Source organism: Diadema setosum, chromosome 10 (genome assembly GCF_964275005.1).
Source record: "Diadema setosum chromosome 10, eeDiaSeto1, whole genome shotgun sequence".
NCBI lineage: Eukaryota > Metazoa > Echinodermata > Echinoidea > Diadematoida > Diadematidae > Diadema > Diadema setosum.
The window spans coordinates 23,292,011-23,312,689 of record NC_092694.1 but is presented as its reverse complement, the minus strand read 5'-3'; the positions used below and the strand labels follow the sequence as shown (position 1 = coordinate 23,312,689).

General features: G+C 39.2%; 1 protein-coding gene across 3 annotated transcripts in view; it reads right to left on the bottom strand.

The window, feature by feature from the left end:
- LOC140234481 (uncharacterized) overlaps positions 1-20,679 on the bottom strand; it is a 55,642-nt gene that overhangs the window by 15,385 nt on the left and 19,578 nt on the right. The window contains exon 1 of one of the 3 annotated variants that reach the window (XM_072314525.1): positions 2,329-2,336. The exons of the other annotated variants lie outside the window; for them this stretch is intronic. The gene's annotated coding sequence lies outside the window, so the exon portion shown is untranslated. Of the gene's footprint in view, positions 1-2,328; positions 2,337-20,679 lie in introns of those variants that run through there. 3 annotated transcript variants of the gene reach the window in all.

The following is a 20,679-nucleotide window of genomic DNA, read 5'->3' as shown; positions in this document are numbered from 1 at the left end:
ATATATATATATATATTTATATATATATATATATAATATGCGACCGTGTATCACAAAACGAACAAAAGGTCGGACGCAGTGATTTTGTGTGAGGACTGAAAATAGGTGAAATGGGTTAACCTTGCCAAAATTGAGTTTTTCATATTATCTGAAAGAGCAAGTCTTTTTCTACATTTTAAGTTTGAGATCATAAAACAAATATGAAACTGTGTTTTTGACAGTTTTTCTCAAACACTTTATTGTAGAACAGTGTGATGAGATGTTTCTTATAAGTCCCCCTTTTCATTTCTTAAAAACCCTGTACACACTCTTCACTTTCAACTATAATAACTTTTGAAAGGATAATACTACTGCTTTGAAATTGCCACCAATCATGGACCAAATGTGTTAATAAAGCATGCCTAATTTCAGCTTAGTCTAATAATTCCTTCATTGTTGTTGCTCCGGTGGTTAACACCCTGGTTTTTTTTTTTTTTTTGTCCCATTCACGGCACAGCTAGCGTGGCTTGGAAAAGATTTAGCGCTTGAATAGACTCTTTACTTCAGAGCCTCTTTTCTCACTTCACACTTTTCCGGAGTGTATGCTTTCTTTCCAATATCTAGATAGGTTAGGAGAGTCAATTTGAATTGATTTATACATCATCTTAAAGGTAAGAGTCTGCTCTTTTAGAATCTGCCCTTAACTAAAAATCCATATCTTGCGACTTTTTGTTGGTTTTGTGGTGCAGGGTCACATATATATAAGTATATATATATACATATGTATATATATATATATATATATATATATATATATATATATATATATATATATATATATATATATATATATATATACTTTCGTTAATCAAACATGTCGCTGTGATCCAAGCTGCGCACAGCACATTGCAAGAGATACAACAATGCTTTCAAAATTAACTTTGTTTTTGATAGTACTGCCATGAGGGAATTCAAAACCGGTAATGAAAATGTGTCTGGTTACATTTTCATTTTCAGAGTAAATGTCCTATCTATCATGTTTATTTACCAGCTCAAGAGCAGGCATACCTTGAGGGAATATAGTATGCATGGCGATTTCCCTCTGATTTTCTCGTTTTGTTTTCAATTTATAACTATACATATGAATATATATAAGTATATAAGAATATAATTATATAAGACCTATGTGTGAGTGCAGGTCTATGAAATTATATATGTAGTTGCTCCGCGTATTGGAGGTATTAGAAATAGCAATAATAATGTCACAATAGAGGAATGCATTAAAGGCCAATTGCCTTGATTTTAATTCAAAACCCGAATTTTCGGGGGCCTCCCACTTCGTCAGTGAATGCTAATGAATTCATTAGCACTTTCATCCCTGACGAAGGGGGAGGCCCCAAAATGGAAATGGTAAATCAATTATAAATGTTATCACTCATCCATCCTTTCTGTAAATGTTACATTAACACTAACAAGTCTCAAAATGTTGGAGATTTACCGGTTCTGAAAGGGTAGTGCAACATTTTGAGTGTAAAACTTAACATTTTGAGTACTCAGTATCACATATACCATTTCACTAAAGGTTTGAGGTGTGAAACATATAAAATGTTCATTTATCATTTCATTTTTGTCATACTTGTCATAGGTATGAGAGAGAACTTTCTCACTATTTCCGTTGCCCCACCTTTCGACTTTTTGCCGGGTAGCTGTTTGTTGAAATATCGTTTCTGTGGGAAGTGTACTTTGTGCTTGGTATACGTTATATATAGTTTCCTGTGTTGTTCGATCCCGGCAATGAATAAATGCCGCGTACAATATATCATCATTATCATAACATCTTCACAAATATCTATCCCGGCGTGTCCGTTCCAAGGCCATTTTCAGCCGTGAACGACAAATCACAACGTTGAATACACACACACACATACAGGGATGGCATTACTTGGAAAGACGGGGCTTCGCTCTATGTCGGGACACAACGTGGCCTTTATTGTGTTTATACACAGACATATCAACTCTTTTACCAAGGAAAAAAGTGTAGAATGTTGCCTTGTGTCGCACAAGGTCGTAATCATTTTCGGCTCACAAAATTATTGTGTGTCGCTCGTCGAGGCCGGTATAAACATGACTATAATTCCTACTCAATCAAATCTTAGATTAATCAGTGATGATTGTGTCTTATGCGGGGCATCGTTTTGCAGACATAATTCAATTTAGAGATAAGCGGAATGTTATAAACACATACACAGACATATACACAGACAAACAGACACACACATACATACAAACACACACACACACACACACACATACACATATTATATATCATGAACTTCGTGCTGTACTCACGTGTTGCGTGATTCGAAATTACGAGGCTAATTGCAGATCAGCTCCGAGAGCGCTCAAATCTATACACGACAACTTTTTGTTTTCCACTACACTTCGTGCAGGTCGTCCTGGCTACTGAGTTACGACCAGCCCGCATCGGTACGCGGGACCAGTTTGGGATCCATCGGCAAACTGTCTCTTTTAAAGAAAGACTAGATTTAGGCCAACGTCGTGCGGACTTTGCCCTCCCCTTTTCTCATTGCCTTGGTACGTCCCTATAGTTACACGCCACCTTTAGACTTGAATATACCAGGAACAACAGAGCATGTCGTTTGTTTCCGCATACAGCAGCAGCGCCGAAAGCGTAAACACTTCCCAATAAATATCAATATTCAATGTATGAACGATTGTGGGTCTCGTCTGCCTATTGTTTACGTCACATTGGGCCGTTTCTTCCACACAAGGTACGCACACACATACACGCACACGAACACACATACACGCACAAATGCGCCATACACATAGGCCTATACTATATATAATTATGTCATATTTCAAAGAAGCGAGTCTCATCATATCTCACTTTCTAAAACACAGACAAGTGTCCAAGACACACTTGCAGTCATTAGCCTCAGTAAATTAGAGTCGCGTCGAAGCTGAAAAAAAAAAAATATTGTGAAATCTCACGAAAAGGAGGGAAAATTATAGACAGATGTTTGAAATTGTGATGGTGATGATGATGACGATGATGATAATTGTGATAATGCTAGTGATGATGATTGCAATTATGTCAGTTCATTTGAGGATGTGCCGCTACCCATCACATTTTTGTCAAACGAAATCTTATATATTCCATAATTTCTTGTATTTTCCTAAAACTAAAAGCAAAAATGTTCGCATTTTCATTTAAATTGCATTAATCGACTTTTCTTACGTATTTTACCCACATCCATACTTACGTTTCTGTTGAGCAATATGTAGGCTTACCTTTCACAAAGTATTATTTTCATTATACTTTTTATGACCACTGATACATGCATGTTACATGTACTTGATCTCTACGCCTCCACTGAATTCTATAACTTATCAAATTGCATATAGTATAGGATAAGAGTGAGTAAGATGGGGCATCATTGTAAGAATTGTAAGACAACTTTTTTGATACAGCTTGTTTCCATATAAGAAGGCAAGACAGAAGCAGTAAAACAACAACAACACCAACAACAACAATAATAATAACAATAACAAAAATAACAACAACAAAAGAAAACAGAAAGAAAAAACAAAAAAGCCAGTGAAACCTGCCATCTCTTTGAGTTTGAACATGCATTTGTTTTCAAGGTCTCAGATCATCGGCTTTGCCAAATTGATTGAGTTTTCAAGTGCCGGGATTTTACCAGGAGAAAAGGTCGCATATACGCACCCGGAGTCCAATATGCGAATTCTCATGCACTTATTACATTCACTGCATGGGAACCTTGATGTATTCCTCCATTCAGATACTATCATTGTATAGAATGGTCACAACGAGACCAGCAAGTCGGACGGTCAGATGATGGTCAGATGATATAGTCACGATGAATAGATATAATAACGAAAAGATAAATGGATAGACAGAAAGATCGATCAATAGACATATAGCTGCAAATGGACTGACCGATCGATCAGCAGAAAGGAGAGTAGGACGACCGGTGAGGAGAAAGATACTCGACTACTCTACTCGACCTTGGGAAAATAGAAGCCAAATACAAATCCTTCACATGTTCAACATTTGCATGATCATGATGTGTTTCTAAATACACAACGCACTCCTCTTTTCTCGCTCAATTTTCATCGTGTCTTTACCTTCCATGTTTTCTGGTGATATATCCCCCCGCCCGCCCGCCCTCCCCCCCCCCCCCCCTCCTCGTGGGGTACAGCTTCCTTTAATCTTGTGAAGCAAAAAATCGTTCGCGGCAGAAGAGTCGAGAGATAATCGTTCATTACTTCTCACGGCGAAACCTGTGGCTAGTTTTGAGGCTTGCCAGATATTGAACCACGAAATGCTAGGATACAGATGACATTTGAGGACAATCTGAGAGTCTTCACAGGAGGGCTACGTGGTGAAAACCTGGCAGTAAAATGATTTGAGACATTACAATCCTAAGGAACTGAATTGTTACAGAGTCTTTAAATTTCATCTCAAACACAAATGCAATTAGCATTGCTTATCGCTTATAATAATCAAATGATCGGTGGGATTTATGCCAAATCCTGATCTGATCCTGTGAAGAATGGAGTTCACTTTCTTCGCGTATAGTATTAATATGGCAACAGTTTGGTTGACGAATCGTGTAGAATTTTCTTGTAAAGACACACACATAAGAAAAGAGACATTAGAACGAATCAAAGTGGCGCTAAGGAAAGGAAGCGTTCGAAATTCAAACGAGTGCAAATTTGTTATTTCCCAATTTTCTGTTACCTGACACCTTTGCTATGTGGGTAAACGTTCGTTCTGTCACAATCAGTTGCAAATTACCTGTTCTTGATGAAACTTTCGCCTACTGGATCTGTAGGCTTCTTCAGATCGAACGCTGTGAGAGAGTCTTCCCACTAACGTAGCTGCCGCACGCCGATTTCAACTGATTGTGACAAAATGAACGTTTGCCCAGTTGATATTATAATCAGATGAGTCTTTTCAGCGACCTTTGATATGGTATATTCTTGGTTAGATTATGTATAAGGTGGTCTTCTTAATCCATGGTTACCGCTTATAGCTCTTCGAGCACTGTTCTTCCAGATTGTCCTACCATAAATAACCAAAGTATTTTCAGGTTCCTGGGCTTTCGCTTTGTTTTCATTGTTTTGTTGTTGTTTAAGAAGGAGCAGGGTGGAAAAACATCTTGTCCAATGATCAAAACACTGGGTAGGACTTGAACCCGTGACCTCCTGTTTAAAAGACCATGAGTCTCGCCCGCAGTGGCGCAGTGCCCCAACTCCGATGACGTCCTCTATTAGAATGCGCAGCGCTGCTTGGGAGACGGAAAAAATGCAAATTTGGAGGAAAATGAAACAATCTATAGTCACCCATGAGTGTAGAGCACTCCTAAAATATTCATGAAAGATGAGTTTCACGTTATGTACTCTTGTCGGACACATCCCCAATCTCTTGGTTTATTCATCACCATGGATTATTTAAACTAACAGTGACACCAGTACATTCTAACGTTACTTGTGCCGGCCAAAATTCCATTTGACATAAAAGGCGCCTCTACCTTCTCTACGCCCCCCCCCCACACCATCCCCAAAAGTCACAGCATTTGCAATTCAGTGCACACAGCATGACAAAAGCTTGTATGTATGCATCGTTGCATTTTGTTCTCATAGGAACGGACATACAGTTCCCTTCGTTAACATGGCCAGTGTTAGCTATACAGAGAAGCCCGATGTTTCATAAAGAGCTGTTTTTATCTCGTCTTGTTCTTATCTCCGTGTCTTAAGGGAACAAATGCGATGTGGATATGAAAACAGACATCTAACGAACAAAGAGAGACCTTTGTCCAGACTTTAAACGTCCGTGCCGATCCTTACTGGAGATATTCCCCTCTCCCGGATAGCATTAACCTCGAATAATTATTTAATGTGTGAAACAGTTTGTGCAGTATAACTTATCATCTTGGTATAACTTGACATGTGGAAAAATCCGACATCGTTAGTCTAGGATGACATGCTGAAAGCGTCTTACACATGTTAAAGAGACGCCGGTATTGCATTCATTGAGAAGAGAATGTCAAACCAAGGACTGCAGTCAGCAGAAATTCAAATCGCATGGTATCATTTCTCACAAACCAACCCCGTAAACACGTATTTCCCATAACTAAGCTTCTTTTCTCCCACCCATGGTACAATAATTCAATAAATAAAGTGAACCCAGTTGATGGTATATGGCTCTCTGAAAGTGTGACATCATTGCGTTATGTATGTACGACAGTGTTAAGAAAAGTAATTGCCTAAAGTTTGCGTGTCAACATCAACATCTTGGGCGCCCCCTCTGTTCAAAGAGAAGGTGTTTCAAAGTAGCAGAGTAAGAAGTTTGCTCTGCCTTGGAAGGCGATGTGTGTTCTCCGAGGAGTAAACGTCAGTGTGGGATAAGTGAAAGTGTAAGTTTACCTGCTCTTCATGACAGTCTCAAGGGAGACAGGTGAAATTTACAGAGGTTGGGATTTAAGAAGGAAAAAAAGGAGAGAAAAGGATGCTTAGATGAAATTGGCGGGAAGAGAAAAACGAAGAAACCTCTGGCCCTTCTTTTCTTCCTTTTTCTTCCGCGAGGTGAAATGCGATATTGGCAGTCTCTTCAAAAATGCGAAGAGAATGTTTTCTCTCTGGGAATATATTTTGACACACTCTCAGATGTGTCAAAGGAAGATTGTATTTGTCCGTCAAGTTAGCCCAAGAGGGCACTGGTTTCTTCGGTGTGGAGCGAGTGGCCACTTGCTTTTAGAATTTTATGAGAGGCGAAGTGCCCACGCGAATTTGAAAGAGGTCGATAAACGGCGCGCGCCCTTGTCGAGTGAACGCTATCAGTGGTAATGATGTTTAACCCTATAAGGCCCGGCTTCTCAAATTGTCACATACAATGTGTACAGACGGGTCGTGCATCGGTGATAACAGAGTTAAGTGTGTTGTGGACATCTATCAGATACGACTATGATTTCACACTGAATGCAAGGGAAGTCAGTGTCACTTTGGAACACAGGCAAAATATTCGTAAGGTAATCTAATTTATTCTAGATTTTGGAAGAATGATTCACCAAGAAAGTATACTTCAATTCACATCATTTCGATTATCAGTAATCAAATTTCAGGATTGGTCAAGGAGGAAATATTTTTAATGTTAATTCTTTGAAATAAGTGATAGTTTCATTCTTTGACTGCTGCTGATAAAGGGAGTAAGTAACCTCTGCAAAAAAAATTGTGGGACGTTTTCTATGGCGCGAGAATCTGGCATGTCTGCAAGTCATGCAGAAACTTGAACACTCTGCATAAAATATCCACATACATGTAATCATCCTCACTCACGTATGTAAATTCTATTTCAAATCAATCTTATATGTGTTTGTAAAATGAATAACTCCAGCTTTTGAGCTGCACGTTCGTGTTTTATTGCGAATAAACCTGTACTGAACTGAATCGAAAAAAAAAAAAAACAGAGTTCAACAATCCGTATTCTTACGAGACTTTTAATTTCATCTCTTGAAATTTATATTTTTATGTACCGTGAGTCCAGGGCTAATCCAAACTTTGAAAGTTATTACATCATGAAATTTTATACTACGATCCATCTGTTCGCAGAATCCCTCCAAGGATCACATAAGAGTGTAATACAGTAGAAATGTCATAATGCCTCCGAAGACAAAACGTCTTTGTAAAACTTACAATCATTTCTTGCATTCTAGAGTACATAAAAGAGTGATATTATGCGATAACGTTTTCACTCTGAAAATGCATTACAGCAGGTTTGATAAAGATTGAATTGGATTTTTCACTAGTCATTATTATCAACATGTTCCTCTTCTTTCAACCTGTCCATATTTTTTTTCTTTTTCTCCTTCTTTTTCTTCTTCTTCTCATTCTTCTATTCTTCTCTTCTCCTCCTATTTTCTCTTCTCCCTTTTCTTCATTCCCTTCTGTTTGGACTTATTGCTTTTATCGTCCTTCCTGCACATTGTAAAACTCGAAGTCACGGCACGTTTCAAAACCTCTCACGCTTAAAAGACGAGAGTCTTATGGCAGAGACAGAAAGTGACGATTAGGATGTGTCTACATGTTGGTGAATACACATCGTAGCATAGAGAGATGAGACCAAGTGCATGCACATTGCGTCTCGCCTTTTAATACACAGTAATTCGCGAAAAGGATGCAGGGTGCTTGGTCGCGAGGTATATACGAGAATACTACTGTGGCATTATACTTTTGACGAAACATCGTCTGTGGTGAATGTGTAAGGTCAGTGCTACCTCTGTATCGATTTGATAACATCAGTCGGAAATTTGTTCTACATCCTTGTCGCTGAAAAGAACTTCTAATCGGAGATTAGACTAGAAATGTTAGAAATGATGCAGGTGAAAATGTGAGAGCGATATAATCATACGTTAGGCATATTCATATTTTCTCTATTTCTTTTCAATGTCTACACTCTGGAGATCAGTTTGTCAAAATGCGGTATTGAATAAACCTGTAGTAGTTTTTACAAGCATATTCATATACATATTTATAATAACAACACATACATACATACATACATACATACATACATACATACATACATACATATATACATAAACATATACATACACTGTTAACGTGCATATTATGTATACATAATGTTCATACATGTATATCTACATTTCTATAAGTACAATATTATACAAATATAACAATTCTGTTTCAATGGCCTTAATATGAAAGAGGCACGAATCTATATAGGGGTGGTGTCTCGGTCACCTTCATTTTACGCCTTGACTGAGATATGCACCTACTTATATACACGAAAATAGGGAAAGGTCACTGAACGAGGACACTATAGACTTGACTTCCACCAAATTATGCAACGGCCTTTCGACTTAACCCTATGTGGGCATCTGCGAGAAATTAGAATGACGTAATTGCGTATCACGTGCAATCACCTTCTAAACTTACTCTATAACCTGTTCCTGAGGATGAGGATTGCGAACGCAGATGGAACGGCAACAATTAGGTTTATTGATGGAACGACTTTAGGGAAAAAAATGATAAATAATGAAATATGAAGATATCGGTCTATTCGATATCCCATTAAAGAGCCGAAATTCTTTAGCATTATGGATGCACCAGCAAGCCAATCACTCACGGCCTCACTGCGCGACAAAGGGCTGATGTCGGAAGTTGAGGAAGTACATGCCACCTGCGTGATGATAGAGAGAAAAAAAAATCCAGCTCCAGTTTGTGCATGCGGGTTCAATCCCATTAACAACGACCGAATCTACAGGATTTTTTTTTTATCCAACCTGTACACTATTACGCATACTGATGTCAAGTAGCGCGCTTAAGGGGGTATCTCACTGAGCGGCGAATGTTTGCCAGGGTTTGTAAATCGTTGCCATTAAGTTCGATCAAGTTTTTGCCGCAAACAGGATTTTTTGTTTCTTCTTTTTGGTCGCAACTTGTTGTAAAGACATTTTGAGAATGTTCAAAATATCTTTGCGACAATGAACACTGTTTACGAATTTGATGGCAACTGTTTATGAACCCTGACGAAACGTAAAATTTGCTAACATTCGCTATGTTCGCCGGTCAGTAAGATAGGCCTGTATGACCCCTTTAAGGGGGTATCTCACTGACATTGACTGAGCTGCGAATGTTTGCGATCATAGCGAATTCTAGGGAATTTCAGGGCTCGTTAACAGCTGCAATCAAATTCGTAAACAATTGCAATCAAATTCGCAAACAGTTTTCATTGTCGTAAACGGTTTTTCTTGTCGCAAAGAAATTTTGAACATGTTCAATATTTCTTTGTGACAAGAAAAACCGTTTATACGACAATGAAAACTATTTGCGAATTTATTTGCAATAATTATTGTTTACAAATTTGATTGCGGCTGTTTACGAACCCTGACGAAACCTAAAATTCCCCAGAATTCGCTACTCTCACAAACATTCGCTTCTCATGCAGTGAGATACCCCCTTTTGCTTCTCGCAGTCGAAGATGTTTCAATCTGTGCCAATCAAAGCTGAGAGTATCTACGACTAGAAGCTGTCACGATCATAAGATGTTGCACTGCATCGAGCCACGGTTTGGCGCGCCACGTCCCATGTCGCATCGACTCGTCCCGACTCTCACGTGTTGGCACGAGTCACTACGAGACGCGCTCCAGCAAATTCAAAACTGGTTACGAGCCAAAATGATCCGATCCAATCTCGTATAGGAATATCGTGAATACAAAAGCCAAAGACTTGTACGACATCGAAAATAACATATACTTTCTCCTTTTCCATCCCTGAGATGAAAAAAAACCCCCAAAAAACCACAAACCAAAATTGCCCCCAAACAATACAACATTGAACTTTTAGTCACCTCAAAAAGGACTGAAGAGTTGCTGAAAGATGGGCAGATAACGTAATAAACATTCGACTCGTGTTCTCTCTCGGAAATGAAAATGAAGTCACTTGTACTTAGAAATTACTTCGCCACTGTCTATCAAATCAAATTCTAGCATTTCCCTGAATGCGGGGGCCCCCGAGACAAGGTTTGAATTTTAACACTCTGCTTTTGAAGCGATGTTTTAACATGCTGATTTGACTGTGAAATATCGATAGCTCGAAACAGTCAATTGGCGTGCTTTGGAGGAAATTGACACATTGTCAATGCTTTATTGATTTTGAATAATGAATTTTGAGTAATAAAAAAATCGAAGTTTATTACAGACTGTGCTTGACAGGTGTACAGTCTATTGTGCATCGATTCTTGGACTGCATGAAAAAAAAAAGAATTATGAAATCCTGATTGTTCGCTTGAGGGAATATGCTAGTATACTTTTTCTATAAGACATATTTTGGCAACAGTTTAAAGCAAAACATAGTACAATGTCAGAAATTTATTTCAAAGGGGGAAATGCTTAGGTTGTATTTTTTACGATATTTTTAATGAAAAATTATCCATGCGTTATTTGGACAAACTGTAATGTGCTTACAGGAAGGTTTGAAAAGGCTATAGTGCACACACACACACACACACACACACACACTAATGTGCTCATTAATGATATGACTGATTGCATATGTTTGCATAGTCTCTGGTTCCAGTCTCTACACTGTATGTTGTGATTTCACTTTTCTTGAATATGGAGTTCTCGTGGCTTTTTTTGGTCTTTAATTTCAACTACTAAGTAACTTCTCGGAGTTTTCATTTACGGAACATCGCACTGCCATTTTCTTGAGCGACACAGTCTAATGCGCTGCTGTAATGTACAGGTGGAATAATAAGTTAAAGGTCACGCAACACCGCCCCACGCAAACTGAACAAACGCTTAGAGGTAATTTTAACAAGTCATTGAGAACGTGACAATGTGATTTTAGTCCTTTCCTGAGGGCAACATTAGCGCAATAATCAAACTATACTGGCGTCGTGTGTGTGTGTGTGTGTGTGTGTGTGTGTGTGTGCGTGTGTGTGTGTGCGTGTGTGTGTGTGTGTGTGTGTGTGTGTGTGTGTGTGTGCGTGTGTGTGTGTGTGTGTGTGTTTGTATACATACACAGGTGCATGACACCGTTTAAGCACTAAAACACCATTTCTTATTAATTCTCACGCTTTAACCAGTTAGCAGTGAGGTATCGTAAGCACCATGAACTTAATAAAAATGGTAGAGATCCGACTCCCAAGAGCTAAAACTCTGACCCCCATCCGCAGTCATCAAGGGCATCGCACCGTAATGGGGCACCGTAATTAGCCTCCACTCCCTGGAAGTACTGGAACCCGGTTCTAATGGATCTGGTTAAAGCTACCCTACGCAGCTCACAACGCACATGGTGGTGCGCACCTGATCCTTAGATATACTGCACATTGAGATGCGATGCACATAGACACGTTGATATTTGGACGCTGCAAAGATTACAAACTCTCGGAGCATCGCTCAGATCTACCAACCGCAATCTAAGCGTGCAGGCCTTTAATATAAAACCAAGACTCCTCGTCGGAGTAATATTTTGCGCTAGAGATTCAGATCTTGATTTTCACTGACGTGATAAATTGCTACTTGATATTTCGTGGATTCCGCAATCTTATTTTTCATTCCTTTGTGGCGTTCCTCGTGAACATAATAAACATCGTCATTGTATGGCATAATAAATGATGATACCATGGGAAAAAAAAAAACAAGTCAGATTGTCTTCCGAAGGCGGTTACAAGACTATTCTGACAATTTGGGGAGAACAAAATGCATCTTCTGGTTAATCGCATTCTTCGGCTGTATCTAACCACATGACAAGGAAGACGGATGGGTCGTGGAGCGTCCTAACCTTTACCCACTTTAAGAGTAAAAGGAGAGGAGAGGGGGTTGACATGTATTATCATTGCTTCTTCATCACCAGACCATGAAAAAGGGCTTTGCAGGGTACGGTCGTTAAAGAGCGATGTGCCAGCGGGTCTAGCCGCGGGGGAAGCATTGGGGAGCAATCAGCGTTCATGCTAAGCTGACCGACGATCGCTGAGAGTACACGTTTATTTCTTTTTTAAAGGTGTGTCCCCTCTCAAGGTCTGCCATTATTATAAAGAATGAGTAAGAAAACGATTATTATGGGAGAAGCAAGGACGAACAAGACAAGTTCAAAATTAGTCTGGTAAGAAAGAGTAAAATTCTGTAAGCACAACAGTGAAACTTTGATCAAAATCAGATGACAAATCCTTTAACAAGTCATATTTTCTTAGTTTCGCTAATTTTTGCAAGACAGTCCTTGAGCAGTCAATACGAGTATGGAAAATTAGTGAGTTGATAATGTCATTGGGTCTCAAATTGCCGTATAGCTTGCACATGAAAAACTCTTGAAATGCCAAGCTTGTTTGTTCAAACGCATTTATCATGCCGCAGTCTCAAATCCTCGCATCGTGTCATCGAGATTGGTGATGTGAATTTAAGAAACACAGAAATATGTGTATGCACACCTACAAGCTGATAAAGATTCTTTATGAAATATGGGGAGTGGAGAGAAGTGTGGGATCTTTTTACATTATTGAGGTCCAGACTCATCACCTATATGTTCTCATCCAAAATTCTTCGATCCTAATACAACGACCCCTTGCTGCTTTCGCCATCTACTAATATTATAATGGTTTGATATCAAGACCCCCCACTCCCCTTTCTGCTACATATAGCATATCCATAACTTATGGAAAACCTCGCTACATTCAGGTTTCAACGTGTTTAATAATTTACGTACCCTATGAGAGTTGCCATGATCATCACAATTGGTATATGATTGCTGGAATCGGGGAATACCAAAGGTGAAAGCGTTTATGAGAGAGAAGGAAAAAAACACGTTTAAAGTCGGACGTCACTTTGAATCCGCGTCATTATGCACATCATAGAGGGTGATGCCGAATAGAGTTGGGCCAAATGGAGTTTAGGACTACGTAGATCTACAGTAGATATTGAATTCACATACAGAGAGTAACATTGAACGTTACGTAATAACCTCCGTACGTGCTGTCATATAAAGCCAACATGTAAACCACTTGAGTTTGAAGGAACATGATTATTCAATATTCTTTACCACAACTGGAAATCTTACGCAGCTGTTCCTAGCACGAAAATCCCCGATCACCACGACGAAATTGATTGAGACTGATGTAAAGTGTTATAAAAGCGTGATTTTCACCTCAAAATGTACAATTTATTGGCTTTTGATCAACAACAAAGTAATACGGTCTGTAGACAGATATCTGATTGTCGACGATGATATAACATATCACTCGATTACAGGTCTATCACGTCCTGGAAACATACAGGAATCCGTTCATATACTTGACAAAAAATGTGCATAAATCAGTGGGATATTTTTTTTTTCAGTGCAGATTGACACTGAGTATCAACTCCTCATGAAACACTTATCAAACTGCATTTTAGGAAAGCAGGTTTGTGCGCAATCAGTGAGGTTTTCCGATGATACAATAACAGGAAAAAAATACCCTGAGAGCTAAAAATGAAATGCATAACAAATTAGAACAGTCCCTTTGAAAACGATGCAGACTTTCTCCCTTCTTTTGACCATGTCGACAGTGTCTTCATTTTATGAAGGTGATCCCATTTTAATTCTGCTTTTTGTCCGTGGGTTTCGGAGAAGAACGGGAAAAGTTATTTTATTGGTCAGTATATGGACATTTGGTGAAATCATGCAGTTTGGATTAGCGCAGCAGGGTAGAGCGTTAGGGGTGGGGATGGAGATGGCAATAAAGCATCATTAACATTGAATATCTGCGATTGCATTTCTTCTTGCCACTGTCAATCTTTGCGGTCTTTTTCGCCATGTGCGAAGTGTAGAATTCCGCAATATTGTTTCAAGGCAATACTACAGAGAGCAGTTTGCGTTCCCCATGCAAATGTGATCAATTAATTAACCAGGTACGGTCCCGTCTAGACGAAACATGGAGCGTAGATCGCGTTGTCTTTTTTTTTTTTTTGTCATTTTCCAGTGGGATACAAGGCAAAGTTGTTAATTTGCTACCCCGCACTTCTCCCCAACATCATCGTCAAGGACAGCCGTAATGGATTAAATTTTAGGGGAGAATATTGTGGACATGTGATGGTCCTTGCTTTGTTGCTAAGTTCTGTTCATTGCAGTTGGCAAGTGGGGAAGGGGTGGGGTGGGTAGGGGGTGGGGTGGGTAGGGAGGAGGGGAGGAGGGGGAGGAGTAGTGATGATAAAGAGGCAGGCGGCACAACGATGACATTGACGGACATTTGAAGGAATATCGCAGAGTCAGTTGCGACGTTCGCATCATCATACAGTGTCATCATGCTCTTCTGTGGGAGACCTGCATGCTGTATAGTGTCACCTCTCCCAGGTCTGTGGTCTACTGTAGCTTGCCCCTCATACAGCTGCCATGTTTTGAGTTTGAGACTTATGGAAGCATATATCGTTAGATCTATACCATTGGGACTGGTTGAGAAACTCGTGGAATGCTATGGCGCAGCCAATGAGGGATGTTCGTTGTCACGTACGCCAAAGACATACCACACTGTCATTATCCTCTTTTTCTGTTCCTTCTCTTTCTTTTCTTTTCTTTTTCTTTTTTTTTGGGGGGGGGGAGGGGTAAGAAATTGCGATATCTCTTTCGCATGACATGTTATAAGGGAAGACATAATGATTAAGTCGTAATACTATATGTCCCTCACATAATCAACATCTCACTTTTCGCTGCTCTATATATACCCAAGTTGTGGTCTCTGCCGGACTTAACTACACAAAATAACAGCTCAGCTCTTCCGTTTGAATGACTCTCGTTGCTGTTCTTTATGAAGTGGAGCTAAAAGAAAGCGATGTTCAGCAGTGAAAGTCGCTACCGGTGAGCTACAAGCAACATTACCTTTAATAATGAAAGTGTCATATTTTCACATCATCAGGCTCTAACTTCTCGAGTCCTGCATCAATTTACATAATGATGAATAGCCCTCGATGACGAGACTTCACGCCTCAACTGATAACAAACGGTATTAGCGGGTCTATGCACTTTCAAAATGTACAATATGTATGAGTCAGGGGAGGTCAGTGTATATAACAGGCAATGATAGTGTGGCTTTAGTGATCAACGTCGTATGTTTGAATCAATAAACCCCACGCTGTATTCGCTTTTGTGCCGACTGCATGCTCTTACGACGCATCAATTGAGGATGTTTGTATCAATTTGGAGTAAAACACGGAGTGATACAATAATCAATAATATGTGTTGCCGGTGCAGGTTGTTGACATTATTGTCTTTGGCACAATTTGATCAAGGAGGATTTCGACCCGAACTCAAAACTAGGGGTTTCCCTATAGACCTGTCCTTGAGAACAGCGATTTAAAAGTACAATAAATTTCCTTATAAGGTCTCAGCACGCTTCTGTAATGACGCTTTTAAGTATAGTAGAAAATATCTAGATTTGAATAATATGAAGGAAGTAAATTAACGGTTGCAAAGGCACATTTGAATTTCCCTAAAGAATGACCAGGAGAAATCTCGCTTCATTCTGTCATGAGAGTGTATAATATCGCTCATATCATTTCTGTCTCACAAACTAATGTTGTAGATCACGTGCAAAATAGGCGCTGTCATATACTTTCTTTCAAGGCTGCAAAATAAGTTCAAAAGCTGAAATTTCATTGAAGGCGGGCGCAGGTAAGGCTTGTTGTTGCTGTTTGGAGATGCAGTACATTATCATACTTAATATCGTTCTACGTGTTGTCCCATATACATTTCAAGCAAAATTGTAAAACAAAGTCATGAAACCTGTATACTAAAGATCATGTCATGCATGTACACCGGTGTGTGCCTTCACATGATCACAGATATGTATGGCTATGTGGGAAATGCAGGATCAGTACTTTTGGTGGTTACAATCTTGGTCCACATTTTGCTTGTGCACATATCAACCCCATGACATTGCTTATCACATGATCATAAGAGAGAAGTTAATCCTGGCACACATTCTGTTCACTGAGTTGATTTCTACACATTTTTATCAGTTTGATGCTATATGCACAGAAGAATAACAGAACATGCGATAAGACCATGCAACGATAAGATTTACGATCCCTTAACTATACACAAAATCGTTTTATCAAATAAACGTTTAAACTTCAGTGCGTATAAGGCATGGTAACACAAGACGAGGAACACGACTACACATTAGCAACCTCTCCCTGATGTTACGTGGTATTTCCGCCACATGTATTTGACCTTTGGGAAAAAGAAAAAAAATCCACATTTAAGCCCTTCATCGGCTTCCTTCTTGTCGTATTGTGCAGCCGATCGTCTTGCTGCAGTTTTACTTTTTCAACCACAGCTGTTGGGTATTACCCAGTGTCATTTTCAACGAAACGCGTTTGTTTTCTACCTGCACACTGCCTAACTTTTAGTTTGTCAGGTGTCTGTGCTGAATACTTTGTGAGATCCTTTGTCTGTCGGACAATGGAAGGAAATGACTTGAAATTTAAGAAAGAATTGATGAAGGGAGGGGGAAAGTCATATGTGATTCTAAATGAGTAGAATCTTCCAGAGAGAGTAACGAGTTTTTGAAGAGGAAACATTCATAGGACACTTCAAAACATACATGATTGACATTTACCAAATACAATTATTACCAAGCTCAACTTTGTGTAATACTTTGATGTGATCGCAAATTCTGTGACCAGCTTTTCACACAGGCTTAACACATGACTGACTGAGGAAATGACTTTGCGCTCAAGCTTCCGTGCCTAGAAGCAGTGGCTTTACAGATCGACTTCCGCAAGCGATGGCCTTATGAAATAGACATTTTATTAACCTTGGCAGAAATGTCACGAGTTTTTTGATCCAGCTATTGTGATCGTTTTTCTTTTTCCGTCTAAGATTTGTCTCCTTCACGTCTGGATGGAGGGAAAACATGGAAAAGGTGACATCCCCAGTTCGTGAGGATCGGAGAAGCCGCACATGGGGCAGATGGAGAAGTTTGATCGGGGAAGACGGAAGAGAAGAAAATGAGCGCGAAGAGAACGGTTTTATCGATTTGCATTATTTTCTAACCTCCCTCTCTCTCTCTCTCTCTTTCTCTCTCTCTCTCTCTTTCTTTCTCTTTCTCTCCATCTTTTTTCTCTTTCTTCACACCTTTCGTGCAACGGTCCGTCACGCAGCTTGCCAAGTTTTCTCTATAAGAACGTGTTAAACAGAGATTTTTGGCAGCAAGCAAATCACTCCTTTACACGCCTGACATTTATATACATCCAGTTTATGTCGCCATTGCTTGGCGCTGCTTGAGGCACCGTGAAAAAAAAAAAGGTGACGTCTGGTTTCGTTCTCAACCCCATTTCGGGATGCATGTTTTGTATATCGTATAGGACATGTACCACCTGTCTCATGTTTTCAGAATTTGGTTTCATTTTATATTCAGTAACATAATCACAAAGCAATATTTGTTATTGTTGTCATATTTGGACAAAACTGCAAAAGTTAACTTTCAAGCAATTGCATACCTGACCTGCTATGTACGAAGGTCCTATAATATCATGGGCACCTATCGTCATGTCGTACAGCAGGTAATTAAGCTTTATGTTAATGCAGTACAAAATTATATCTATACAAAATGCAGGATTTATAGCTTTACTGAGGGAACAGAATAAAATCACGCTATATCAACAGGACATACCGATAACTATACCGATGATATTTGAATGTTTGACGAAATGTAGCGACAGTCCTATGTGCCGAAAATTTAAGACAATCTTTCTTTGCTCAGTAGTGCCTAAGGCATCCATTCGATTTGTGGTGTACAGGTGTTTAGAAGCGCGCTTGAAGCAATCCTTTATGGAACCGATAGCTAAACGCATTCTGTATCAATCGTGTAATTACCACACCTTTATACTCGGGTCCACCTGCAACAACTGAAAAGATTCAGTCTGCGGCGAATTATTTGCATTCCAAGTAACGCTGTGGCAGTTATTGATCTATACTTGGGCGAAACGATTTGCTCGAGCTCGAATTTCACAGCCTCAACAAGAAGGCGAGTATCCAGTGACGATTGTGTAAAAATCTCATTCTCGGGGAATGACGAAATGTAACATATTTTTTTCCCCCGAAGTCTTTTCTCTACTGTATCCATCGAGATAATTCCCGGATCGATCGCCTCGTATTTCGATGTACCTACAAACAGTTGATCAAGACTTGCGGAGGCGTTATTCAATGCCTCATTTGTAAGCCCGACAACACGTGGTCCAGAAAAAATAATGAAAATACTGTTCGGAATCACGAAAGTGGATAAATTTTATACATTGAATCAAACATGAACAATAAAGAATCCGTCACAAAACTAAGATGATAGACTTGTTTAGCAACATTATCTTTATTGAATGTATGAACTGAATACCATTAATAACGAAGAATATTCGAACTGTTAAACTCTTGCGAGGCTTGCCCGAAATAGCAAAAACTAATGCATACAAATGGATTCGACCATAAAATGCAGAATTTGAATACAAGACTTAAATGGCATATCACTGGACACACACGTTTTATTTTCACCCTTTTACGCACTGTATCTCATAATTAACGGTATACTAATAGTCTGTAAATCCGACACACAAATTACCAGCAAATAACCAGGCTTAAGTGGTATATTAACCAGACAGGAAAATAAAGTAAATGAGATCCAGTCATTGGAATCTTACGACCACCTGCTCGCTTTAAGGCAGGGAATTCGAAACTGCTTCTATACACACAAGATAAGCTCTAAAACTTAGATGGATCGGAAATTAATGAGAGCAAATACATATATATATATATATATATATATATATATATATATATATATATATATATATATATACATATATATAAAGAGTTTGTTTGCAAAAACCGATAAGTCCATATTTGCCAAATGGAGATATTTGCGATTAAAGGTCGAGAAAAATAAAGACAATAATAAGAAAATTTTTGCTTCTTTTGACCATAATTTCAAAAATGTACCTTTATATGTAGTGACTAATATATCATTTAAAAGGTATTATTTTGTACTTTACGACAGAAACTGTACTTCAAAATCTTCAAAAATGGACTTATCGGTTTTTGCAAACAAACTCTTCATAATATGTATATATATACATGATACATAGGTAAGCATGTAGACAAATATCCAAAATGTACCAATGCGTAAACACATGTTCTTGAATTGAAAATCTGCTTCTATTACTACACAAGGATGGATAGATAGTAGGTATGTGGACACATGGATAGGTTGGTTGGAAAATAGATTGAAACATACGAGCGGCAAGGGACTGGTGCTGTCACTTTGTGTGTTGCCGTATCTCAGCAGAAAGAAATAATAGATGCTGTATGATTAAGTAATACAGAATACGGAAGGCAAAATTACAATCACATTAGCGTCGAATGTAATTTGGAATATCTCAGTTGCCGTGGCAACGTCATGCGGGAGGAATCACTTATATACCTCTACCATTTTCCCCCAAGCGAAGCCAGTGAGAATGATCTCCGCGCTTCATTGGCGATATAGCCACTCACCGATTGTTACGTAAGTGCACCAGAAGGTGAACCCGAGGGCCAGAACCTTGATCACACTGCAACATCGTATGGATTGGAAGATCTTCCGGGCGGGTCGCCCCACCCTCCTAAAGTGTGTCATCCTCCCGTTCGCACCCCTTCCTCACCTTCCTCTAAAGATTATGGCAGCCACACAAGGGAACATATCTTCGGTGCTACCTTTTGTTGTTGTTGTTGTTTATATTGATCTCCTTCGCATGCAGTAAAAATATATAACTGACAAATTCACGTTTGAGCAGTGGGCGACGAATGTTTATCTCTCGATCGAATGTTATGTAAAAGATGATCCAATGATGACGATGTGACCATCGTATGATATCGCATCGGATATACCCATAACTTCCTCCAAAATATTCAATCAGCAAGCGAAAGTTGTCGGTGGTGGTACTTTAAAAAAGAAAGTGCGAGCTAACGACAATTTTATGCACTCTTGTATCTAATCCGGCGTTTGGGAGAGGTAGCGTGCATTTCATCCATGGTTTGATGTCGGCGTCGGCATGATGGACGAAGCAATGACAAGATAAGTAGCGACCAATCCGGACTCAGATCCTCTGCATCGCGCATCTCTGCGCCTTG